The sequence below is a fragment of the Cupressus sempervirens genome, chromosome 10 (genome assembly GCF_028749045.1).
Source record: "Cupressus sempervirens isolate cs-2001-9-10 chromosome 10, ASM2874904v1, whole genome shotgun sequence".
NCBI classification, from domain to species: Eukaryota; Viridiplantae; Streptophyta; class Pinopsida; order Cupressales; family Cupressaceae; genus Cupressus; species Cupressus sempervirens.
In genome coordinates, this window is record NC_143127.1 from 112,251,994 (window position 1) to 112,276,823 (window position 24,830).

General features: G+C 34.5%; 2 pseudogenes; both read right to left on the reverse strand.

Annotated features, from left to right (window-relative positions):
• Nucleotides 1–359: 359 nt before the first annotated feature.
• On the reverse strand, nucleotides 360–23,239 carry LOC149532846 (uncharacterized; annotated as a pseudogene).
• Nucleotides 23,240–24,029: 790 nt separating this feature from the next.
• LOC149532847 (uncharacterized) overlaps nucleotides 24,030–24,830 on the reverse strand; it is a 199,532-nt pseudogene continuing 198,731 nt past the window's right edge.

Genomic DNA, 24,830 nt, shown 5'->3' on the forward strand with positions numbered 1-24,830 from the left:
TTTTAATTTTTGTTTCATTTAATTTTTTCACTTTGTAAAATTATAGATTTTCTTTCCAAATTTCTATACTCTTTCTTATAGAATTTTTTTAAAATGGTAGAAAACTTAAGTAAGAAAATACATAATTTCCACCTATAAGCTTTCATCTACCATAAAAAGCATACCATTATAGACAATATTAACATCAATTACAAGGGAAAGCTCCTAATATCAAAATATAGAATACCTAGAGGACAGAGATTATCAATTGATAAATATAGTTTATGTTTCAATGTCACCAAAGATGGTAGGTAATCATTTTTTTGTAAATAACTCTATCGAATGGAGAAGACATTGCTGGGCGGGAGAAGCAATTGACATTAGTTATTATAATCAGCAATCCATTGTTAGATGATCATTATCTCTTTTTGTCGTTCTTCTTTCAGCCAGATTGGATCATCACCATTACTCGACACAATATCTTCACAATGCGTTCCAGCGTGGCATTCAATTCTTGTAAGATAATACCATTTCTCTTTCATTGCAGAATGGAGAACCAAACAAATTCTATACCAACTTACCATCTTCGGTCGCCAAAGCTACAATGGTTTCGGAAATATTCGCCAACACGCTGAAATTTCGTCCAGAACATGCGCAGTTAAATTATATTAACAACCGATTCAAAAATAAATAAAAAGATTAACGGGTATTAAACCTCATATGAAAAAGAGTTTACCTTCCACTGCTCCATGGATCTCTTAATCCGTTGGAAAAGATGATATTGCTTCCAAATTCTTTTAATACTATATTTATTTCCTGCACTTTAATTGTAGCGACTCATATCTTAACAAAAATCAATCAAAAGCATGATGTCCCGTCTGTGTAACTGTAATTATAGCTTAACTAAGATAGACATTCCTCAATAAAATTCCACAGTAAGTTAAAAATTACATACGTGTCCTCCGAATTCAGTTGCTGACCAGTGTGGGCGGGGCACAACTCCGTATTTTTTGTAGCATTCACTTTAGTAAGAATTGATATCGAACACGGAGGACCGTAACATAGTTGTCCCGGAAGAATTGCTTATTGGAAACACTATTTCGGTGCAAGTCTGCGGATGAGGAAAATATGTTAGACATTGACAGCATAAATATATCTTTATTGTTCTTACGAAGAAAGAATTCTTAGAGACCTGCCATTCCCATCCGGCATAAGTCATTGGACTCAAATTCAAGAAAGAAGCTAATCTTGCACCAGATGCTATTCTGGCTATAGTGTCTTCGTCTCCAGGTAGGTTGTTGATGGCTATGCAAATCTGCAGTAAGTTATGGTTGTGTCATAGAACTAAATCAATGAGAAACATGATTGGTATGCCTAGAAAGTTTGGTTAGTGGGCTTAATTACTCCTCCAGAATATCGTACAGGGCGCTCTTATCCGTGATATTTGTGCAGGAGGAATACCGAGTTAACAGATTTCGACCAGCACAATGTATAATATTGTATTTACTATTTTCTCTTTAAAAATTTGAAAAAAACAATTTATCTAAATTTTTAGCAATTATTCTTCATGATCTGTATGTTTTTTAATAGAAAACAGTAATGTGAAAAAAAATTCAACTTTTGGCACCACCTTCACTTACTGGCAAGTGTTCAATATTTTGCTTAGGTTTTGCAAGCCTTGGGAGCTCGACGCAATTTCATCCATCATACCCCACGATTCGTTGATTCTTCTCGAGCAGATGTCGCTTGCATTCTGCTCCGTAGTCTAAAATGTCAAATTTGATTGTAATAATACTCTGAAAACGTTTGTGACAACGCTACCAAAACTATAGGTTGGTATTGTGTCATCGAAGTAAAGGAGAGGCGCAGATGATGCAAGGACGCCAATTGTTATGTGTGGATACTTTAGTCGAAACCATGCACATAGCACTGCAAAAATAGCATTTCAATGGATAAGTCAGAGATGTTTTCTATGACAAGTGAAATTGTGATATTGTTATTAGGATTTAACTGTGTAATTTTTTAGTTAAATTTATCAACTCATATTTAGTGAGTAGCCATCCACACATCCATCTCTCATCAGAATAAATAGAACACTTAACACTCATTTAATCTCATTGATTCATGTGAAGTAAATCCTCCTCACTTCCACCATAGGATGCACCAAATACAATGACTGAACAATTCTCAGCGTTTAATGTTTTCTTCAGACCCACAATGACAGTTACACAATCAGCCAAGGCCTGGGTGGATGTGAAATAACCTATCGTGCTCACATTTGCATATGCTAATTGTTGTAAGAATGTTGTAACATTATTAGAACTTGTGTATACACGAGAGCTAGAAGCTTCTAGATTAGGTCATTGAAAGATAAATGGGTAGATGGACAGAATCTCCAAAAGAAAAAACAATGGTAATTGAATATAGACTTAAGAAGATATGTTGAAGGATACTATTGACTTAGGAAAGAAACAATAAATCTATGTATTATAGGTACATTTTAAAAGATCGCCCATCTTATACAATTATTCCCCAAACACCGACCATAATATTTACCATAATATGTTCCCAGAAACAAAATATTGAACATTCATTAATGCATTTCCCTTAATTTCTAGAGTTACATAAGATGTACGCTGGCGTTGTTGGAATATTAATTGCAATTGGTCATTTCTCCCTGGAGCCAAATGCCCACCTAGCACCCATGATGGATTGTAGAATAGTCATAAACATTTATCACTGGTAGGTGAGTTTTTTAAATTCAGAAATGAGGGGGAAAATATTTTACCAAAGACAAAAAGTAATGTTCTATTTCATTCGACCTGTAGAAGAAGTTAAAAAGTTATAGGAAGAGCTTAGAAGTTGCAGAGCAGAGAAAGAAAGAAAAAGGTGATCAACAGATCAGTTGTTGCAGAGACAGAAGGAATCATTTTCGTGCTTACATGCTTCTTGTTGTCATTTTGTAAGTTTGTAGTTTATTGGTTTCAACCTGTTGAATCAGTGATTGCTCCAGGTGTTATTGTATGCAGCCATTAGAGCTGCAAGTTTAAAGTTTTATCAATTTAAAGTTTAGGGTTAATTTAGGATTTTTCTGGTTGAAGCCGAATGCTCCCAGATCTTGTATTAGTTTGAATCAAAGTTAAATAGAAAGCAAGCAGGCATATTTCAATCTATTCCTCTTTCCTTGTTCATTGCATTTGTTAAGTTTATTGTTGAGTATTTCAAGCTTTCGATCTCTAGTTTTAATGGTGAAAATATTCATGTCATAAGTCTACACTCGGTATTGTCTTTGGTAGAAATCATTCGTTGCTCTTTTACCGACCTCACTCAGTGCCTTCTTCTACCGAGCTCCACCCTCCTATGGCTACCGAGTTCACTCGGTAATCACTACCAAGCTCACTCGACATCCTTTGGCTATCGAGTTGTTTTCTCTTCATTTATTGAGCTCACTTGGTAAGCACTCCTGCCACTCAATTTCTTAAGTTGTCGAGCAATTTTTGGCACTTGATAATAGTATTTGCAGAGTAGATTTTTAGGTTTAGTGTTGTGAGTTGTGAATTTAATGTTTGGAGATGCAAGAAAGATATGGCAGCAATCACCACCCTTCAATGGACAAAATTATGATACATGGTCAAAGAAGATGAAGACCATAATGGTTGCAAATGATTTGTAAGAGTTTGTAGTCAATGGATTCAATGATGTGACTAATCCCACTTAGTATGCTGCTCTCACAAATGCACAGGAGACTCATTTGAAAGAGTCAAGGAGAAAAGATGCAAAGGTATTAAGTCTTATTGAAGTAGCAATGACAGAGACAGTATTCTCAAAAATTGCAACAACAAATTATGCAAAGGAAGCTTGGGATATTCTTGAGATGAACTTCTAGGGGACTGATAAAGTCCATACAGTAAAGCTACACAATATAAGGAGGGAGTTTGAGAACCTTCAGATAAAGGAAAATGAATCAATTGCATACTTCAGTTCAAGGACCTCCAATGTTATTAATCAACTAAAATCAATTGGAGAAGTCTATCAAGAGCAAAGGATAGTGGAAAAGATATTGAGGAGTTTACCTCATAAATATGACAATTTGGTCATGACCATAGAAGAGGCAAAAGACCTCACTATTTTGACAATGGATGAGTTAATGGCTACACTTCAAACCCATGAGCATAGGATCAATAGATCTGTATCTTCTTCTTCCCAAGAGCAAGCATTCAAGGCTCAGTCAAATCCAAGAGGAAGGGGGCGAGGAAGAAATGGCTCAGGCAGAAACTCTAGAGGTAGAGGTCGAGGTAATGGAGGACAAAGAAATGTTGCTGTAGAAAGCTCAGGAAGAGCAGATGGAGCAAGTAGCTCACAAAATACCTTAAGAGGAGGTAAGAAAAATTACAACTCAAATAGGAGTAATGTAGAATGCTACTACTATCATAAATATGGGCATTATGCAAGTGAATGCTGGAAGAAGAAAAATGATCAGTCAGGACAAGCAAATGTGGCTGATGTGAACATGGGAAGTGAAAAGAATGCCACTGCCTTCATCATGTGTAATGTTGGTGAAGAAGGAAGCCCTAAAGTTTGGTACCTCGACAGTGGATGTAGCAACCACATGAGTGGTAATGAAACTTTGTTTTCATTCATTGACAAGAGTTTCAAATCTGAGATTAAAATGGGTAACAATGGAACCCTACCAGTTGTGGGCAAATGATCTATTATAGTCCGCACCAAGAAAGGTGAGAAGAAGGAAATACAAAATGTGTATTTTGCCCCTAGTATGAAGCACAATTTGATGAGCATTGGTTAGCTCATTCAAAATGGATACAAAGTGCTGATGGAGAATGACATGTGTGTCATTCAAGAAAAGGATGGGAGCAAGAACTTACTTGCAATAGTTCAAATGACAAAGAACTGAATGTTTCCCTTGAGGATAGAGACATGTTTCTCATCTCAAGTTTGTGCTACACCTCCCACACAATCAACTCTAAGGAGTGTGATTGAAGACCCCTCATGACTATGACACCTCAGGTATGGTCATTTTGACTATGTTGGTTTAAATTTATTGTCAAATAAAAGAATGGTATAAGGTTTGCCACATATAAAAAATTCATGTGACATGTGTGAGACTTGTATTTTGGGTAAGCAATATAGGCTTTCCTTTAATTTTGAAAATTCTAGGAGAGCTAGATGTCCATTAGAGTTAGTGCATACTGACTTAGTCGGTCCTATCCAAGTTACTTCCATTGGAGGGAGTACTTATTTTATGACATTTATAGATGATTTTAGTCGTAGGACATGGGTGTATTTCTTAAGGAATAAATCTGAAGCATTTGATCATTTGTAGAATTTAAAGCTCAGGCTGAAAGAGAATGTGGACACTATATCAAATTCCTAAGATGAGATAGAGGAGGGGAGTATACCTCCAATTTTTTTGTAAATTTTTGTAGGAAACATGTCATAAAGAAAGAGCTCACAACCAGCTATACACCACAGCAAAATGGAGTGGCTGAAAGAAAGAACAGGACCATTGTTGACATGGCAAGGAGCATGATGAAGGAGAAAGGTCCCCCAATTGAATTTTGGAAAGAGGCTATGGCAACAGTAGTTTACTTAATTAATAGGTTGTAGTGCCTGCCCCTAAGTCACATTTATGTCATCCTTGCCAAACTCTTTTAGCCCAATTTATGTTTGATGATTAGTATTATTATTTTAGAGATTATCAGATGTTGTTTTACACTCAGTTTATTATATGATGAGATTACTTGGTACTCTATATTTCATGCATGTATGATGATTATTCAATATTTTTAGTTATCGATGATGATTAGTTAGATGGTTTATTATCACACGTGCTTTCTTATGGATACTTACCCCATACTGCATGTGTATGGTGTGCATGTTTGTTTTATTTATTTATGGTGTTTCTGATGTGGTTAAGGAAGGGAGTCGTAGTCACCTGCTAGTCGGGATCTACACGATGCACCACTTCCTGCCATTGTCTGTTTTGCTTAGAATATTGTGTTTGTACATGCGTGGATTTTATGTTGGTTGCAGGTACCGGGTATCGACTTCCCTGAATTGCCAGGATGAGCGTACCCTATCGCATTGTCTCAATGGTAAGAGAGGGGAGATAAACTCTTAAGTCCAAATCCTAAACCCTTTAGCCAATTGTCCTAATTGATAATTAGGACAAGTATCTGAGTTAAGTACCCTCTGAATGCATCAAAGGATGTAATTTCGTGATTATAACCCTTTTTGTTTGATTTAGTATGTGTTTTTTTATGATGGGTTTTCGTATGTTGTTATATGAGTCCTTGATGTGTTTTCTATAAATTAAGTCTAATTAAAAAGATTAATTAATGATTTAATTTAATGGAGAAATAATATGATGTCTTTAATATTTAATTAATTGAGAAATTAATTAAATAAAAGAATTAAATTTGGAAATTAAAGTTCAAAGATAAATTTAGAACAGGATAATATTTATTTAATTTAATAATAATATATTTAGAGTTCATTTTTAAATAAATGCTAAATATTATTGTTAATTAAATTAATTAAATATGCTATCAATTAAGTTTCTAAAATTAATTTAAAAAAGTTGAAAGATATAAAATTATTAAGAATTCTAGATCGCATGATCTAAGCATGAGTTTAAATATGAGAAATAAATTAAAAGATTAAATAATAGAAATTAATAATGTTATTTTAATTTCATGAAGTGCACATGAGATTAAAGTAATAAATTAATCTAAAATAGAAGTCAAGTAGAATATTAAATAAATTTATTTAATAAATCAACTTAATGTGCATGAAAGATGAATGCAAAATAAAAGAAAAGATAATAAAGGTTAATTTGGAGTTAACTGAGTTGTGCAAAGAGTCTTCTCGAGTGAACGCACAATTAGTGCCCCGATTTGAGGAGAAAATTGCTTATCACAACTTCGGGGAGTTCATTTTTGGGACACACGAATTTGGACGGGAATTTTGGGAGACTATTTTTGGAAGCGAATTTCAGAAGGCTGATACCAAGAAAGTTTTCCAGAAGAAGGTTATTGAGGGGAGCGAATTCTCTTACAATTCCTGGAGATTGCATAATAGCATTAGGATCAGGTAGGGTGTTGTGTTTTTGTTTATCAATTAAATACGCAATTATCTTTCCTGTCTTCTTCGTGTCTGGGGTTTGTAAATCCGAATTCTCTGTGATGAAAGTTTTAAGCTTTCAATATTGTGAATTTATTAATTGTTCGTCAATAATTTCTATATCCATGGAGACTAGAAGAATTATTAGAACACTTGTTTTCTTGATTTAGAAATTAAGATTTAATTGGATAAGGGTTTTGAATGTAAAATTGAAAGTTCTAATTTTTAAAAAAAAAAAAAATATATATATATATATATATATATATATATTCCTTGGAGGATATTGTCTTAATAAAAATTAAATAAAACTAAATTTAAAATAAACATTATTTATTTTATATATATATATTGTTTTAATAAAATTAAATAAATCTAATTTAAAATAAAATTCATTTATTTTATACATTTATTAAAATCAAAATTGGAGATTGTTTTAAATATAAAAAGAAAATTAAAAAAAAATAAAAAAAAAAAATATATATATATTATGTATTTGGAGTGGGGCGGGGCCACCACTTCCCACGCCCCACACTCCCACGCTGCCGCAGCAGTAACACCTGCAACCGCAGGTGGATGGCAGGCCGGCGGGCCTTTAAACACACCATATTTTATTTATAAAAAAATGAATTACGATTTACTTTCATAAATCGATTTTTTTTGTAAATCGTTTTAAATAAAATTATTTTATTTAATATGATTATTATTTAATTTAAAATTTATTAAATTTTAAATTATATTAATATTATATTATTATTTATTAATAATTTTATAAATAAATAAATTATTAATAAATATAATATGATTTTTTATGTATCATTAATTAATCTTATTTAAAGTTTGACTTAATTAGGATTAATTAAATTGAAAATTTGTTTAAGCAAATTTAATATTATAACACCGATTTTAATGGAAGCATAGATTATTATAATCAACAAGGATTATTAATAAATTAATTATTACCCTTAGATTGTTTTAGGACTTTGACTTGAAATCAATTAAGGGTAATTAGGTGTTTCATTTGGAGTTAGGAACGAGATAATTTGTAAAGGTGAACTATGGATTCTATCTGTTTAAAACATACGTTCAACTAGAAATGGAAACCTCACATTAACTCAATAGTATATTATCAATCCAATTGAACTATAAAACTTTTTACATGAATTTAAACACTGGAAACTGAAACATAAACCTTACCTTAACTCAATAATATACTTTCAAATCCAATCTCTGAGACTTTGATGATGTCTTTGTGCTTTGAATGTTATGGGGTTGGTTTAGCGTTGACCCGTTTAGGTTGTTACCAGAGGCTCGGGGTTGTGAATGTGATGTTATGATGATTTGTTCTCGATCTTTTCAAACCAACCAAGGTAATGTGGTAGTATGCTCTATGATGGATGTATTTACTGTTTGTTATTGCTTTCTAGTTTCCTTGTGTGAAACTGAGGTGTATGTATTTGAGATACCTAACTTAACCATTTTCGAGTCTCGATCAGTTATATTTGATAACCATTTTTGAGTCTCGATTAGTTATACTTGGATTGCTTTTCGGTTGCTTGAGAGGACTGAAGTGTTTGTTATGTTCTTGATGATGTCATATTTTAACTTGACCATTTTGGAGTCTTCGATTAGTATTGTAATTTATTATTGAGATACTTTCTGGTTGCTCATTGGAGAACCATTGGATTTTGTGATTTATCATTGATGCTTTCAGTTGCTGATAGAGAACTGTCGTGATCATATGATTATTATTGGATGCTTATCTGTTGCTCATGAAGAACTGATGTAATTTTGTGGCTTATCTTTTATGATGTTTTTCAGTTGCTTGTATAGGATTGAGGTGGTTTTACTATGATTCTTTGATTTATGATTTCATGAGCCTAGGGTAGGTTATCTATGTGTAGTGTCGGGAAGTGGCTTGCAATGGGGATTGGGGCCCTAAGAGGCTGCCTGGAGTAACCCATTGTAAGTTGATTTAATAAGTGAAAACATTTACACTAAATGGGAGAAAATGAACCTAACAAGATAATTGTATGTCCTCTCCCATGCCTTGAGTGCTAGTACAGACTAGGATGGGGTAGAGAGAATGCTTGGTTACGACCTTGCATTCCATAGTATGCCTCGTCACTATGAGAGGATACTAGTGGCTGCAGGGATCAGTAGGGACCCAGGATTCCTAAGGGATTGCTCGGGTAACTTCTACGTGACTTTTGCGATAACACTTTCCCGCTTGCATATTAGGTTTCCTATGTGTCTTGTGGTACCTCTGGGGTCTAGATGTCTATCTATGTTGGAACCCTTGAGCTAGTATACTTTTAGGATTTTTCAGACTTAGAGAGTACTTGTGTTTTGTGTTTTGATACCTTATTTGGGACTTGAGACTATCTCCTCAGTGCGATGGGAGTGGACCATTTACGTTCCATGCGGTCGGGTGGTAGTGCTTTTACTCTTACCATTGAGATCCGTTCCGTGGTCACCATGGCTGGAGTTTTCGTGATTGGTATTTACCTTCACTATGTTCTTGGATTATTATGATGGATGGTTAGATTTTATGATAGATGTTTTATCATTATGGATGTATGGATGTATCATGTATGGGGAATAGTTTCATATGTTTTTACTATACTTTGTATCATGGATTTGAGGATGTTGTATCTTTATCTTTACATATGTATATTCTTTTAAGCCTTTCATACCCTGTGACATGTAGAGTGGATGATTGAGCATTCTGAATTAATTTGCCAAGAGGCATTCGAAACAAATGTATATTATGGACATGGGACTTTCTGATTATTCTTTCATATGTATGTGATAGTTGTTAGACTTAGATTAATTAAATTTAAACATGACTCAACGTCTTGGGATCTTTAAGAAATGTAACTTACAATGTATGTTTGTCGATGATTACATGTTATTGCTTTCGCTACTATGTGTTTGATGTGTATGTTATACTTTCTTTATAAAAAAAATGTTTAGCAAACTTAGTGAAACTTTAGGTTAATTCTTTTGGATCCCTTGGCGGGGTGTTACATCTGGTATCAGAGCCCGAGTTTCTACATTGGGAGCTCTGGGTATATTGGAATGCCACTAGTGTTAACTAGTTGAACAAAAATGCAAACCTTAAACTGAAACTTGAAACTAGTCGAACTAAAAACATAACTTAAATTGTTAGTTGCATATTTTGCATACTTCAACACTTAGGCTTCAAAACTGAAATCATACTTAAACTGAAATTATAGGTAAATTGAAAATTGAAACTATCTTTTTTGCAAAACATGTGTCTTTTATCTTTGTGTTTCAGTAGTATGTTTCATGGTTATTTTAGCATCTTGTGTCTTGGATATTATTGTAGGATGGTATCTGGGATGAGATCTTCCATTAGAGGCCGTAGCCTTGGCCGTGGCAGAGGCCGTGGACGAGGTATAGGTATTAGTGTTCATGAGTCTATCCACGAGAGCCCCATTCAGGAAGAGAATAGGGAAGAGCATGTTAGTGAGCATCAGGAAGAGAACCATAGGGAGGAACATGCTGACTCGGAGGAGGTTGACATGAGGAAAATGATGCGAACCATCATTGATCGCCTACCTCTTGTTCATGATCAGGATAGAGCACATCGGGCAAGACATGAGCATAGACCTAGGTCTAGGAGCCCTCTGAGGGATCGACATAGATCCATTGTATCTTCACAGATGAAGGACCTTCAGAGGTCCAAGGTCAAGCCCTTTAATGGGCAGGGTTCTGAATATGTAGCTGAGCAGTGGCTTATTGTCCTTGACAGGATTTTTGCTATGCAGGACTTTGACAGTAATGTCAAAGCGAGGTTTGCTATCACTAACCTAGAGTTCTTTGGGGCCACTTGGTGGACTATTGAGGAAAAGAAGTTGGGCTTAACCATGAACAGTGTCACATGGGAGTTATTCTTAGAGAGCTTCCATGAGCGATTCCTACCAGAGGAATGGAAGCAGCATAGAGCAGATGAGTTCCATAACCTGAGACAATACACTATGACTGTTATAGAGTATGAGCGCAAGTTCTTTGAGCTCATGCCCTTTTCAAGATTCAGTGACAACCCAGCGTAGTTGACACAACATTTCATTAGAGGTTTGAACAACTATTTAATTAGGGGTGTTAAGGTGTTTGAACCTAAAACCCTCAAGGATGCGGTACATCGAGCCATTCTTGTAGAGCAGAGTGTGAACTTAGGACATGGGGGTTTTGTAGGAGCACCTTCAGCATCAGGATCAAAGGGTGGTCAGGGAACAGGTGGCAATAGGAAACCTCCTACTGGGGGTAATCAACGGCAGGAAGGTACTTATCCTCCAGCACAGAGTGGTGGCGGTGGTTCCAATACTAGGAACTATCACAATGCTCAACGCAACAAGCACATCCAGTATGACCAACCATCTTAGAGTGTTCAGTCTTATCCTAGTGGGGGTAGTTTCCAGTAGTCTAGTGCACCTAGAGTTTAGAGGAGCTTCAATGGAGAGTGTTTCTCATGTGGACAATGCGGACACAAGTCGTCTCGTTGCCCTCAAGGGAAACCACAGTTCTCAGGCCAAAGACCTGTAGCTTCAGAACCTACAGTTGGTGGCATGGATAGAGCCCAAAGAGTGTACTCAGTGGAGTCTTATCCTCTTGTAGGGGGAAAGGGTCCAATGGGACCCGCACAGTGAGTTCTTAGCTTTTCTTTTGTTGTAGGCTTCCAGGAGTAAGCCTAAGTCTAGGGGGGGGTGGATGTAGTGCCTACCCCTAAGTCGCATTTATGTCATCCTTGCCAAACTCTTTTAGGCCAATTTATGTTTGATGATTAGTATTATTATTTTAGAGATTATTAGATGTTGTTTTACACTTAGTTTATTATATGATGAGATTACTTGGTACTCTATATTTCATGCATGTATGATGATTATTCAATATTTTCAGTTATCGATGATGATTAGTTAGATGGTTTATTATCACACATGCTTTCTTATGGATACTTACCCCATACTGCATGTGTATGGTGTGCGTGTTTGTTTTATTTATTTATGGTGTTTCTGATGTGGTTAAGGAAGGGAGTCGTAGTCACTTGCTAGTCAGGATCTACACGATGCACCACTTCCTGCCATTGTCTGTTTTGCTTAGAATATTGTGTTTGTACATGTGTGGATTTTATGCAGGTTGCAGGTACCGGGTATTGACTTTCCTGAATTGCTAGGATGAGCGTACCCTATCGCATTGTCTCAATGGTAAGAGAGGGGAGATAAACTCTTAAGTCCAAATCCTAAACCCTTTAGCCAATTGTCCTAATTGATAATTAGGACAAGTATCTGAGTTAAGTACCCTCTGAATGCATCAAAAGATATAAATTCGTGATTATAACCCTTTTTGTTTGATTTAGTATGTGTTTTTCTATGATGGGTTTTCGTATGTTGTTATATGAGTCCTTGATGTGTTTTCTATAAATTAAGTCTAATTAAAAAGATTAATTAATGATTTAATTTAACGGAGAATTAATATGATGTCTTTAATATTTAATTAATTGAGAAATTAATTAAATAAAAGAATTAAATATGGAAATTAAAGTTCAAAGATAAATTTAGAACAGGATAATATTTATTTAATTTAATAATAATATATTTAGAGTTCATTTTTAAATAAATGCTAAATATTATTGTTAATTAAATTAATTAAATATGTTATCAATTAAGTTTCTAAAATTAATTTTAAAAGTTGAAAGATATAAAATTATTAAGAATTCTAGATCGCATGATCTAAGCATGAGTTTAAATATGAGAAATAAATTAAAAGATTAAATAATAGAAATTAATAATGTTATTTTAATTTCATGAAGTGCACATGAGATTAAAGTAATAAATTAATCTAAAATAGAAGTCAAGTAGAATATTAAATAAAGTTATTTAATAAATCAACTTAATGTGCATGAAAGATGAATGCAAAATAAAAGAAAAGATAATAAAGGTTAATTTGGAGTTAACTGAGTTGTGAAAAGAGTCTTCTCGGGTGAACGCACAATTAGTGCTCCGATTTGAGGAGAAAATTGCTTATCACAACTTTTGCGGGTTCATTTTTGGGACACACGAATTTGGACGGGAATTTTTGGGAGACTACTTTTGGAAGCGAATTTTAGAAGGCTGATACCAAGAAAGTTTTCTAGAAGAAGGTTATTGAGGGGAGCGAATTCTCTTACAATTCCTGGAGATTGCATAATAGCATTAGGATCAGGTAGGGTCTTGTGTTTTTGTTTATCAATTAAATACACAATTATCTTTCCTGTCTTCTTCGTGTTTGGGGTTTGTAAATCCGAATTCTCTATGATGAAAGTTTGAATCTTTCAATATTGTGAATTTATTAATTGTTGGTCAATAATTTCTATATCCATGGAGACTAGAAGAATTATTAGAACCCTTGTTTTCTTGATTTAGAAATTAAGATTTAATTGGATAAGGGTTTTGAATGTAAAATTGAAAGTTCTAATTTAATATATATATATATATATTATATATATTTTCCTTGGAGGATATTGTCTTAATAAAAATTAAATAAAACTAAATTTAAAATAAACATTATTTATTTTATATATATATTTATTGTTTTAATAAAATTAAATAAATCTAATTTAAAATAAAATTAATTTATTTTATATATTTATTAAAATCAAAATTGGAGATGTTTTTAAATATTATATATATATATATATATATATATATATATATATATATATATATATATATATATATATATATATATATATATATATATATATATATATATAAAATGTATTTGGAGTGGGGTGGGGCCACCACTTCCCACGCCCCACACTCCCACGCTACCGCAGCAGTAACACCTGCGACCGCAGGTGGATGGCAGGCCAGCGGGCCTTTAAACACGCCATATTTTATTTATTAAAAAATGAATTACGATTTACTTTTATAAATCAATTTTTTTTGTAAAACGTTTTAAATAAAATTATTTTATTTAATATGATTATTATTTAATTTAAAATTTATTAAATTTTAAATTATATTGAAATTTTATTATTATTTATTAATAATTTTATAAATAAATAAATAAATTATTAATAAATATAATATGATTTTTTATGTATCATTAATTAATCTTATTTAAAGTTTGACTTAATTAGGATTAATTAAATTGAAAATTTGTTTAAGCAAATTTAATATTATAACACCGATTTTAATGGAAGCGTAGATTATTATAATCAACTAGGATTATTAATAAATTAATTATTACCCTTAGATTGTTTTAGGACTTTGACTTGAAATCAATTAAGGGTAATTAGGTGTTTCATTTGGAGTTAGGAACGGGATAATTTGTAAAGGTGAACTATGGATTCTATCTGTTTAAAACATACATTCAACTAGAAATGGAAACCTCACATTAACTCAATAGTATATTATCAATCAAATTGAACTATAAAACTTTTTACTTGAATATAAACACTGGAAACTAAAACATAAACCTTACCTTAACTCAATAATATACTTTCAAATCCAATCTTTGAGACTTTGATGTTGTCTTTGTGCTTTGAATGTTATGGGGTTGGTTTAGCGTTGACCCGTTTAGGTTGTTACCAGAGGCTCGGGGTTGTGAATGTGATGTTATGATGATTTGTTCTCGATCTTTTCAAACCAACCAAGGTAATGTGGTAGTATGCTCCATGATGGATGTATTTACTATTTGTTATTGCTTTCTAGTTTCCTTGTGTGAAGCTGAGGTGTATGTATTTGAGATACCTAACTTAACCATTTTCGAGTCTCGATCAGTTATATTTGATAACCATTTTTGAGTCTCGATCAGTTATACTTGGATTGTTTTTCGGTCGCTTGAGAGGACTGAAGTGTTTGTTATGTTCTTGATGATGTCATATTTTAACTTGACCATTTTGGAGTCTTCGATTACTATTGTAATTTATTATTGAGATACTTTCTGGTTGCTCATTGGAGAACCATTGGATTTTGTGATTTATCATTGATGCTTTCAGTTGTTGATAGAGAACTGTCGTGATCATATGATTATTATTGGATGATTATCTGTTGCTCATGAAGAACTGATGTAATTTTGTGGCTTATCTTTTATGATGTTTTTCAGTTGCTTGTATAGGATTGAGGTGGTTTTACTATGATTCTTTGATTTATGATTTCATGAGCCTAGGGTAGGTTATCTATGTGTAGTGTCGGGAAGTGGCTTGCAATGGGGATCGGGGCCCTAAGAGGCTTCCTGGAGTAACCCATTGTAAGTTGATTTAATAAGTGAAAACATTTACACTAAATGGGAGAAAATGAACCTAACAAGATAATTGTATGTTCTCTCCCATGCCTTGAGTGCTAGTACAGACTAGGATGGGGTAGAGAGAATGCTTGGTTACGACCTTGCATTCCATAGTATGCCTCGTCAGTACGAGAGGATACTAGTGGCCGCAGGGATCAGTAGGGACTCGGGATTCCTAAGGGATTGCTCGGGTAACTTCTATGTGACTTTTGCGATGACACTTTTCCGCTTGCATATTAGGTTTCCTATGTGTCTTGTGGTACCTCTGGGGTCTAGATGTCTATCTATGTTGGAACCCTTGAGTTAGTATACTTTTTGGATTTCCCAGACTTAGAGAGTACTTGTGTTTTGTGTTTTGATACCTTATTTGGGACTTGAGACTATCTCCTCAGCGCAGTGGGAGTGGACCATTTACGTTCCATGCGGTTGGGTGGTAGTGCTTTTACTCTTACCATTGAGATCCATTTCGTGGTCACCGTGGCTGGAGTTTTTGTGATTGGTATATACCTTCACTATGTTCTTGGATTATTATGATGGATGGTTAGATTTTATGATAGATGTTTTATCATTATGGATGTATGGATGTATCATGTATGGGGAATAGTTTCATATGTTTTTACTATACTTTGTATCATGGATTTGAGGATGTTGTATCTGTATCTTTACATATGTATATTCTTTTAAGCCTTTCATACCCTGTGACATGTACAGTGGATGATTGAGCATTCCGAATTAATTTGCCGAGAGGCATTCGGAACAAATGTATATTATGGACATGGGACTTTCTGATTATTCTTTCATATGTATGTGATAGTTGTTAGACTTAGAATTAATTAAATTTAAATGTGACTCAACGTCTTGGGATATTTAAGAAATGTAACTTACAATGTATGTTTGTCGATGATTACATGTTATTGCTTCCGCTACTATGTGTTTGATGTGTATGTTATACTTTCTTTTTAAAAAAAAATGTTTAGCAAACTTAGTGAAACTTTAGGTTAATTCTTTTGGATCCCTTAGCGGGGTGTTACATAGGTGTCCTACAAAGGCAGTCCGTGACAAAATTTCAATGGAAGCATGGTCACGAGGAAGATGGACAGTTGAACACCTAAGGGTGTTTGGATGTGTTGCATATGCACATCTGCCTAAAGAGCAAAGGAAGAAATTAGATGACAAAGGAGTGAAGTGCATCTTCACAGGGTACAACTCAGAATCAAAGGCATACAAATTGTATGACCCATTGAACAACAAGATTACTCTTTCAAAAGATGTGGAATTTCTTGAAAATCGGTCTTGGTATGGTTCAATTGATGAGTCATGAAGCACATCAAGTAAAGTGCCAATTATAAGTGAAGAGGATGCTAATGAACAGTAAGAAGAAGGAGTAGATAGAAGAAAAGGCAAGCAGCCTCAGTCATTATCGAGCTCCTCTAGGCATGATCGAGTGTCAGTGCCAAGCAGCAGCAATGAAGATTCTGATCTCACACTCTCCTCCATGTTACCAAGAAAGACCAAGAGTCTTAGGGAGATATACCAAGATGAAAGGTATGAAGATTATGATGAGAGTGTTAATTTTGCATTATTTTCTCATAGTGATCCAATTTATTTTGAAGAAGCTATTAAGGAGTAGAAATGGTGTAAGGCCATGGACGAGGAAATAGATGCTATAGAAAGAAATGAGACATGGGGGCTAACTGAATTGCCTCCCAAGAAGCATGTGATTGGAGTGAAATGGGTCTACAAGACCAAATGCAATGTTGAAGGCAAGATTGATAGGCATAAGGCAAGGCTGGTAGTCAAGGGCTACAAACAATAGTATGACAAAGATTACGATGAGACATATGCCCCAGTTGAAAGAATGGAAACCGTGCGAGCTGTCATAGCAATTGTAGCTCAGCACAAATAGAAGGTATACCAAATGGATGTGAAATTCGCCTTCCTAAATGGTGCATTGTAAGAAGAAGTATATGTGGAGCAGCCACCTGGTTATGAAGTTGCAGACAAAGAGAATAAAGTATATAGATTGAAGAGAGCTCTTTATGGGCTCAAGCAAGCTTCAAGGGCATAGTACAAGAGGATTGACTCATATTTGATAAGAAATTGCTTTAGCAAAAGCAATGGTGAGCCTACTCTCTACATCAAGGCAACAAATGAAAATGTGTTGATTGTTGTCTTGTACGTAGATGATTTGATTTTTACTGGTAATGACAAGGCTCTAATTGGTGAGTTTAAAGAGGCCATGAAAAGTAAATTTGAAATGACAGACCTAGGTCTCTTAAAATACTTTCTAGGCATAGAAGTAAAACAAATGCATGATGCCATTTTCATCTCTCAAGAAAAATATGCAAGGCAAATCTTGGAGAGATTTAAAATGCAGAACAGTAAGGCAGCCCCAACACCAACAACAATAGGTTTGAAGTTGAGCAAGAAAGACTCTAGCAAGAGAGTGGATCCAACACTATACAAGAGTATGGTTGGAAGTCTAATGTACTTAACTGCAACTCAGCTAAACCTAATGCATGTAGTAAGTCTGATTTCAAGATTTATGGAAACACCAAAGGATTCCCATTGGTAAGAAGGAAAGAGGATCCTAAGGTATGTGAAAGGTACCAAGGGATTTGAAATTTTGTATGCTACAAATGATGATTTCAAGTTGGTGGGATACACAGATAGTGATTGGGTTAGAAGTATGGATGATAGGAAGAGCACTTTCGGATACATGTTTCATATGGGATCGGGTGCAATTTCATGGGCATCCAAGAAGCAACCTATTATTTCTCAATCTATAGCAGAGGTCGAATACATAGCAGCAAATGTAGCAGCATGTCAAGCTATTTGGTTAAGGAGGATCTTGACAGATTTGAATGAAATGCAAGAGGATGGAACCACAATTTATTGAGACAACATCTCATCAATTGCATTATCCAAGAATCTAGTCTTCCATGGGAGAAGCAAATACATAGAGATCAGATATCACTTCATCAGAGAGTTGGTGGAGAATGGAGATATCAAGATGAAATTTTGCAAGTCTGAGCAGTAGCTAGCAGACATATTCACTAAGCCATTAGGCATTGGGACTTTTGTACACCTAAGAGAGTGTCTTGGTCTAGTTGATTTGGATCAGCAGTGATCCTTGTTTGTTTGGCTCTGAATAAAGGGGGAGTGTTGGAATATTAATTGCAGTTGGTCATTTCTCCCTGGAGCCAAACACCCACCTACCACTCCTGACGGATTGCATAATAGTCATAAACATTTATCACTGGTAGGTGAGTTTTTTCAAATTCAAAAATGAGGGGGAAAATATTTTTCCAAAGACAAAAAATAATGTTCTATTCCATTCGACCTGTAGAAGAAGTTAAAAAGTTGTAGGAAAATCTTAGAAGTTACAGAGCAGAGAAAGAAAGAAAAAGGTGATTAGTAGATCAGTTGTTGCAAAGATAGAAGGAATCGTTGTCATGCTTGCAGTTGCACGTGCTTCTTCCTGTCATTTTGTAAGTTTGTAGTTTATTGGTTTCAACCCGTTGAAGTAGTGATTGCTCTAGGTGTTATTGTATGTAGCCATTAGAGCTGCAAGTTTGAAGTTTTATCAGTTTAAAGTTTAGAGTTATTTTAGAGTTTTTCTGGTTGAAGCCGAATGCTCCCAGATCTTGTATTAGTTTCAATCAAAATTAAATAGAAAGAAAGCATGCATACTTGAATCTATTGCTCTTTCCTTGTTCATTGCATTTAATAAGTTTATTGTTGAGTATTTCAAGTTTTGGGTCTCTGGTTTTAATGATGAAAATATTAATGTCATAAGTCTTCACTCGGTATTGTCTTTGGTAGAAATCATTCGTTGCTCTTCTACCAACCTCACTCGGTGCCTTTTTCTACCAAGCTCCACCCTCCTGTGGCTACCGAGTTCACTCGGTAATCAGAGCTCAATCGGCATCCTTTGGCTATCGAGTTGTTTTCTCTTCATTTACTGAGCTCACTCGGTAAACACTCCTGCCACTCGGTTTCTTAAGTTGCCGAGCAGATTTTTAGATTTAGGGTTGTGAGTTGTGAATTTAATTTTTAGTATTTCTCAGAAGCATATGAAATCGTTGAAGCAAATGGAATGGAAAATAAAAATATTACGTTCAAATTAAAGAAATGCGTGTAGTCATAAAAGAAAACAAAATCCAAGGTAAACGGTGGTTGAAAGAAAAGCAACAAGGCAATGAAGAGCGAGTCTAGGATGAGAGGGCCTCGGGCCCCAGTAAAGAGAAGAAGGGAGACAAAGCCTATTTTATTAGCCTGTCAACTAGAAAAACACAAAGCAACTCGTAATTTAGAAGTAGCCTAATTCAAAGCGTCTACTTGACCGAGAGTAACAACGACTATGGGAGGAAAATTGACGTGGGGCATATGGAAGAAAGCATATAACAACTTGTTTCCTCCTATTAACACACCTACATCATTATTGATTATTATTATTACTTAAATTAATTCATTATTGATTAGTATAATAATGACAGGCACTATAGGTGTAAGTGTGGAAAAGCTAGGCATTAAACGTGTCAACGGCAAGGCATGTGCAGTGTTGGAATGCGTGCATTTGCGACATGGTTTTAATTAGTTTTCTAGATTATCATTTTCCACGTCAATTCGAAGGGTTGAGAGGAGTTGGGTTTGTTGTTGGTAGGAGAGTAAAAAAGGCGGAGGGTGGGCATTGTGACGCCAAGTGTTGAGGAGTTGGTTGCATGTCAACTATGATAGCGGTGCCGTATATCTTACAACAATTAGCCCTATATATTCAATTATCTATATATTCATCATTCATCATTCATCACTGAAGTTGAGGCTCATTATCCGAATTTGGAATTTTAGAAACTAGATCTTGTAGACTCGACATTGTTAGATCATTCAATGTAACAAAGTCTTAGAACTTGACAAGTCACTATAGTCTTTCATATTAACTAACACTACTCAATGTGTCAATCCAGTTCTATTCTTATTTTCTTTTTTATTTCATATCGAGATTGAAGGGGTCACTCCTACATACAAGGGTTTTCTATTTAAAACAAAATTACTATTTTTTATTTAAAATATAAAATATTAATTTAATTATTTGAAGTTTAAAAATTAATATTTTTAAATTATCTTAATTTTAAAATTAAGACAAAATCAATTATGTGTTCCCCCTAAAAAGGAAAAAGACATGCATTTTCTCTTTAGTGGGCGGCAAGTGACCAAGGTAGAGGAATGCGCGAAAGTAAAAGTTTAGAATAATTTTTAGATTAATAGATAGATCCAAAATCTAGTACATCTCCTTTTTGCCAAATCACAATAACATTTATAGAAATCTCTTATTGGAGACAGTAGTTGGAGGATATATGATTTTCTATTGTGAGATGTTTTTGGATTTGTAGAAGGGGCTTTTGTCAAATACTAACAAAACATGGTTTCAGTTTTCTACTTGTTTCATTTCTTTAATACATTTTTTTTAATGTGTGTGGTTAATGTTTATTTGCAGGGTAAGAGAGATCTTCTTTGTTTCACCTCACGACATGTTTTTTTGAAAACTAGGGTTTTGATGGAGAAACATTAAAGATTTACACAAATCATACCTTCTCAAGTATGTGCATTTCTATTCTTTAAATGGCCTTTTTTTCTAATTTGGGTTTAATAAAAATGAAACAAACCTCTAAAAAAACTATAGGCTATACATGCTCTCATATAAATTTACCTCAGAAAAAATATTGATATCTCTCCCTCTTTCTTCGAATTTGTTATTGTAGGCTACATTTGGACCAAGTAATTGAGGAAAATAAAATTTCTTGGGTTGTGTCTTGTCTTCATCAAACAAATGGGGAGAGGGGAGATTTTAGCAACAAAAGCATTGAATAGTTTAGGCATTATTGTATTTTCCCTCTATAATTTAAGATTATATTATTCTATCACATTATTTATTTATTTCATTAAGGCTATCCAAGTCTATTAGACCACTATTGCACTATAGTTTAATATATAAAAGACTTTTCCTCATCTCCATTAAAATACAACTGAGATGTAAAAGAGAAAGAAAAGCCCAAAGCAATACTATCATGAATCAGATAATTTTGGCATTTCAATGAGATCCTAAACAAAATAGTACCATAGATTTATATATTTTAATGAAACCCTAAGTAAAAATGAAATAGTAGTTTGAGTTTGATAATTGTTTGACATCTCTGAACTAGAAGATACAGACATAAACAAAAGATAAATTTAGCCTAATCAAGGTTCAATGTTGCTTCTCTAGCTTAGTGTAGTAGTATGTAGATGGAGTGGATAGAAAGAGGGATGGCTTAGAGAAATATGCGGGGTAGGATTAAAGCCATGAAGAAGGATAAGTTTCCTCCATTAAAGTTTGCAATTCAAACTTAGTAGATGGGACATAATTTGAACCAAAAGGAAATTAATGTTATTTCCTATACTAAGCAATTTTACAAACTCACTATTAGGGGTGGATTGGAAGATGAATATGAGAAAGGGTGAGGTATTTCACTAGATCAAGGTATAACATATAAGGTGTGATAGGGTTGAATGTTCCAAAGATCTTAGGTGAATGCTTTTAGTTAGCAATTAGGGATAGTAAATAGTTAAGAGAAAATAAGAAAGGAAACATGGTAGAGGTAGAGGGAATACATGTAGTGATGGGGGTAGTTACCTACATAATAAATTATAGTGAAAATCACAAAAAAAATGGTAAGGAAACAAATTCAAAAAAAAATGAAGATACAAAGGATGAGGTAGGTTTTGGTCAAGACACAGATATAATTTGTTTACAAGGAGTTATAATTTTAATGAAGTGAGGTACCCCTCATACAATTTTCCCATGAGCGTATAGAAAAATTAAAGGGAATACAAGGGGGTACACTTGGTAGAAGAAGAAGAATTAGAGGAAGTGAATGTTGGAAATGTTGATCTAGTCATGGAAGAATATTTTCTTATGTTTAGAGGGAGTCCATTGTAGCAACCACTATAACCAAGAGTGACTATCTTTAAGGCATAATGTAAAAGTGAAGGTAGAACATGTAAAATGATTACTAATTAAGGCTGATATGATAATTTGGTATCTTGTGAGATGGTTAGTACATTGCGCTTAGAGAGGAGAATTCTTCATGGAAGACCTTATAAGGTAGCATGGATGAATAATAATTAGAGCCTTTTGATTTAAGAAAGAGCCTATGTTGAGTTTACTATTTAGGATTGTTGGTGTAAATACATATTCACTATTTACACTTACTTAAGTTTACTTAGGTTAATGCATTATTTTATTATTTTTATTATTTTATTTGTGAGATGCTTAGGAGTTTGTGCATCTTTTTGAGTTGTCATGTTAACAACACAGAATTACAGAACTCTATTTTAGCAAATGGTGTCTACAACACTAATTTGTGTGTCACACCCTTGTAGGCTTATCCTCTCATCACCGCACTTACTTCTGTGCTTAATGGAGGATAACCCATATCTGGTGGACATGTGCTTGGTTGTATGACTTATCATGTAGCTAATTCTGAGGCATTCTAGATGTATCCTAGAGGCCTTTATATACAGGCACTCCTAGTGTACTCTTAGCATGGCATATTGAATGAATATATCGTCATTCTGATCATACTATCTCTCCTAGTCTACAGTTGTGCTTGTGTTTGAATTCTTACTTCCTGGGTGAATTTTTTCCTTAGGAAAATTCTTACATGGTATCAAAGCGTAGAGATTTTCTCATCACATAGTCATTCAAGACCATTGTTGCTTATGCACCTTAGCCTAAATTTGGAGTACTGCAAAAATTAGGAGCTTCTAGAGCTAGATCTGACCTTGCCATTGCGTCTGGAACATTTCTCTGGTGAAGATCAACTATAAAATCAACTACTTTGGCCCAAAGTCAACTGTGAGGCAATTTTTTTTTGCAAATAAGAACCCAGAGGCCTAAATTTGGGGTTTGGGTATGGTCACTTTTTGTAGATTTAATTAATCTATTTGGATCTGCATTATTTTTCTCTATATTTCTGTCATATATTTCTTTCAAAATTTTAGAATTTTTTTGCACTTCAGGCACTCAGCAGATTAATTTTTTTAAATAGAACTGAGCACTAACACCCCAGCTCTACCATTTGGAGGAATATTTTATTTGTTCGCAAGAGAAATTCTTTTTAAATCTATGGACATATTCCTTTGTTTATAGTCAAAAGCCATACCATAGCCACATATCCCCAGTGGACATTCAATTAAAATATGGGTGGAACCTTTGACACCTGGCCACTTCACAACCGATGGCCATGCTCCTAGGCAGCCCCCTTGTTTACAAAGCCATGCCCTTGTTCTTTAAACACCTTTGAAGGTGTTTCCCTTGGCAATGTGGGATCTTTCACATTAAAATCTAGCAGATAACATGGTATATTCTGGCCCACGTTGAATTCTAGCATCTGTATTTGAAAATTTGGCCCATGCGAAGGTAAAACCACTAGCAACACATCAAAACGACCCGACAATAATGGTTTGTGGTTTCTTGGCATGGTGAGACTCTTTTGATGATGTATTACTCCCTTTCTGGTGCATTGTACCTTTTGTGATAGCCACACAAACTGTTCTACTAAAACTTGCCCCACCATATTTTAGACAGGTGGACTAACACCTATGCCTGCAACACGTGGATTGTCCCACTCAGCCTATTGAATAATCACCAGGATGACCACAGCTTAGTCAATAGATCCATGCCAATCAACACCTTTAGATATGTGGCCTACTTACCACTCACCACATGTACAAGTCGTACCCACGTCAATTAAGACAAGTCAGCGCCATGTCTATTGCTGATCGACACCACACAAGAGAATACCTACTTTCCATGTGTCACATAGGTCAGTAGGTTATTTTTTCCATGGTAGCTACCACCCATTCCTAGAGATGTCAGCTATTCATATGGATCTATAGATTTTGTACCGTATGAATTACACATTAGCCTGACATGTCAATAGGGGGTTGTTTTTTGCCGAAGTTAGCAGAGCACTAGGTTAAATTTGATGGTGGTTTGAGTTTCATTCCCAGGCCTTTTTCAACTACTATGATGGCCATTTGACATCAAATTTAATCACGTATTTTTCCTTCCAGACCCCTCTCCAGATTGCTTTTTGATTTGGTAGCCTAACTTTGTGAGCCCCATATCTTGGACATCTAGACTCTGATTTAGGTGTGATTTTTTTAAAATTGGGTAGAATTTCCTACATTTTCTAGTTGTGGTGTTGTTTTCTAGTTTTGGTGTAAAGATTTTTCAGAAGTTACATTTTTTGGTGACTATACCTGGATAATCCTGCATTTTGCAACTTCAAACACTCTGTATGGGCACGTCTGGTCACTTTTTTATGTCCCATTTTTCTTGGAGGTGCATATTTTTTGTTTACTTTCTAGATCTAAAG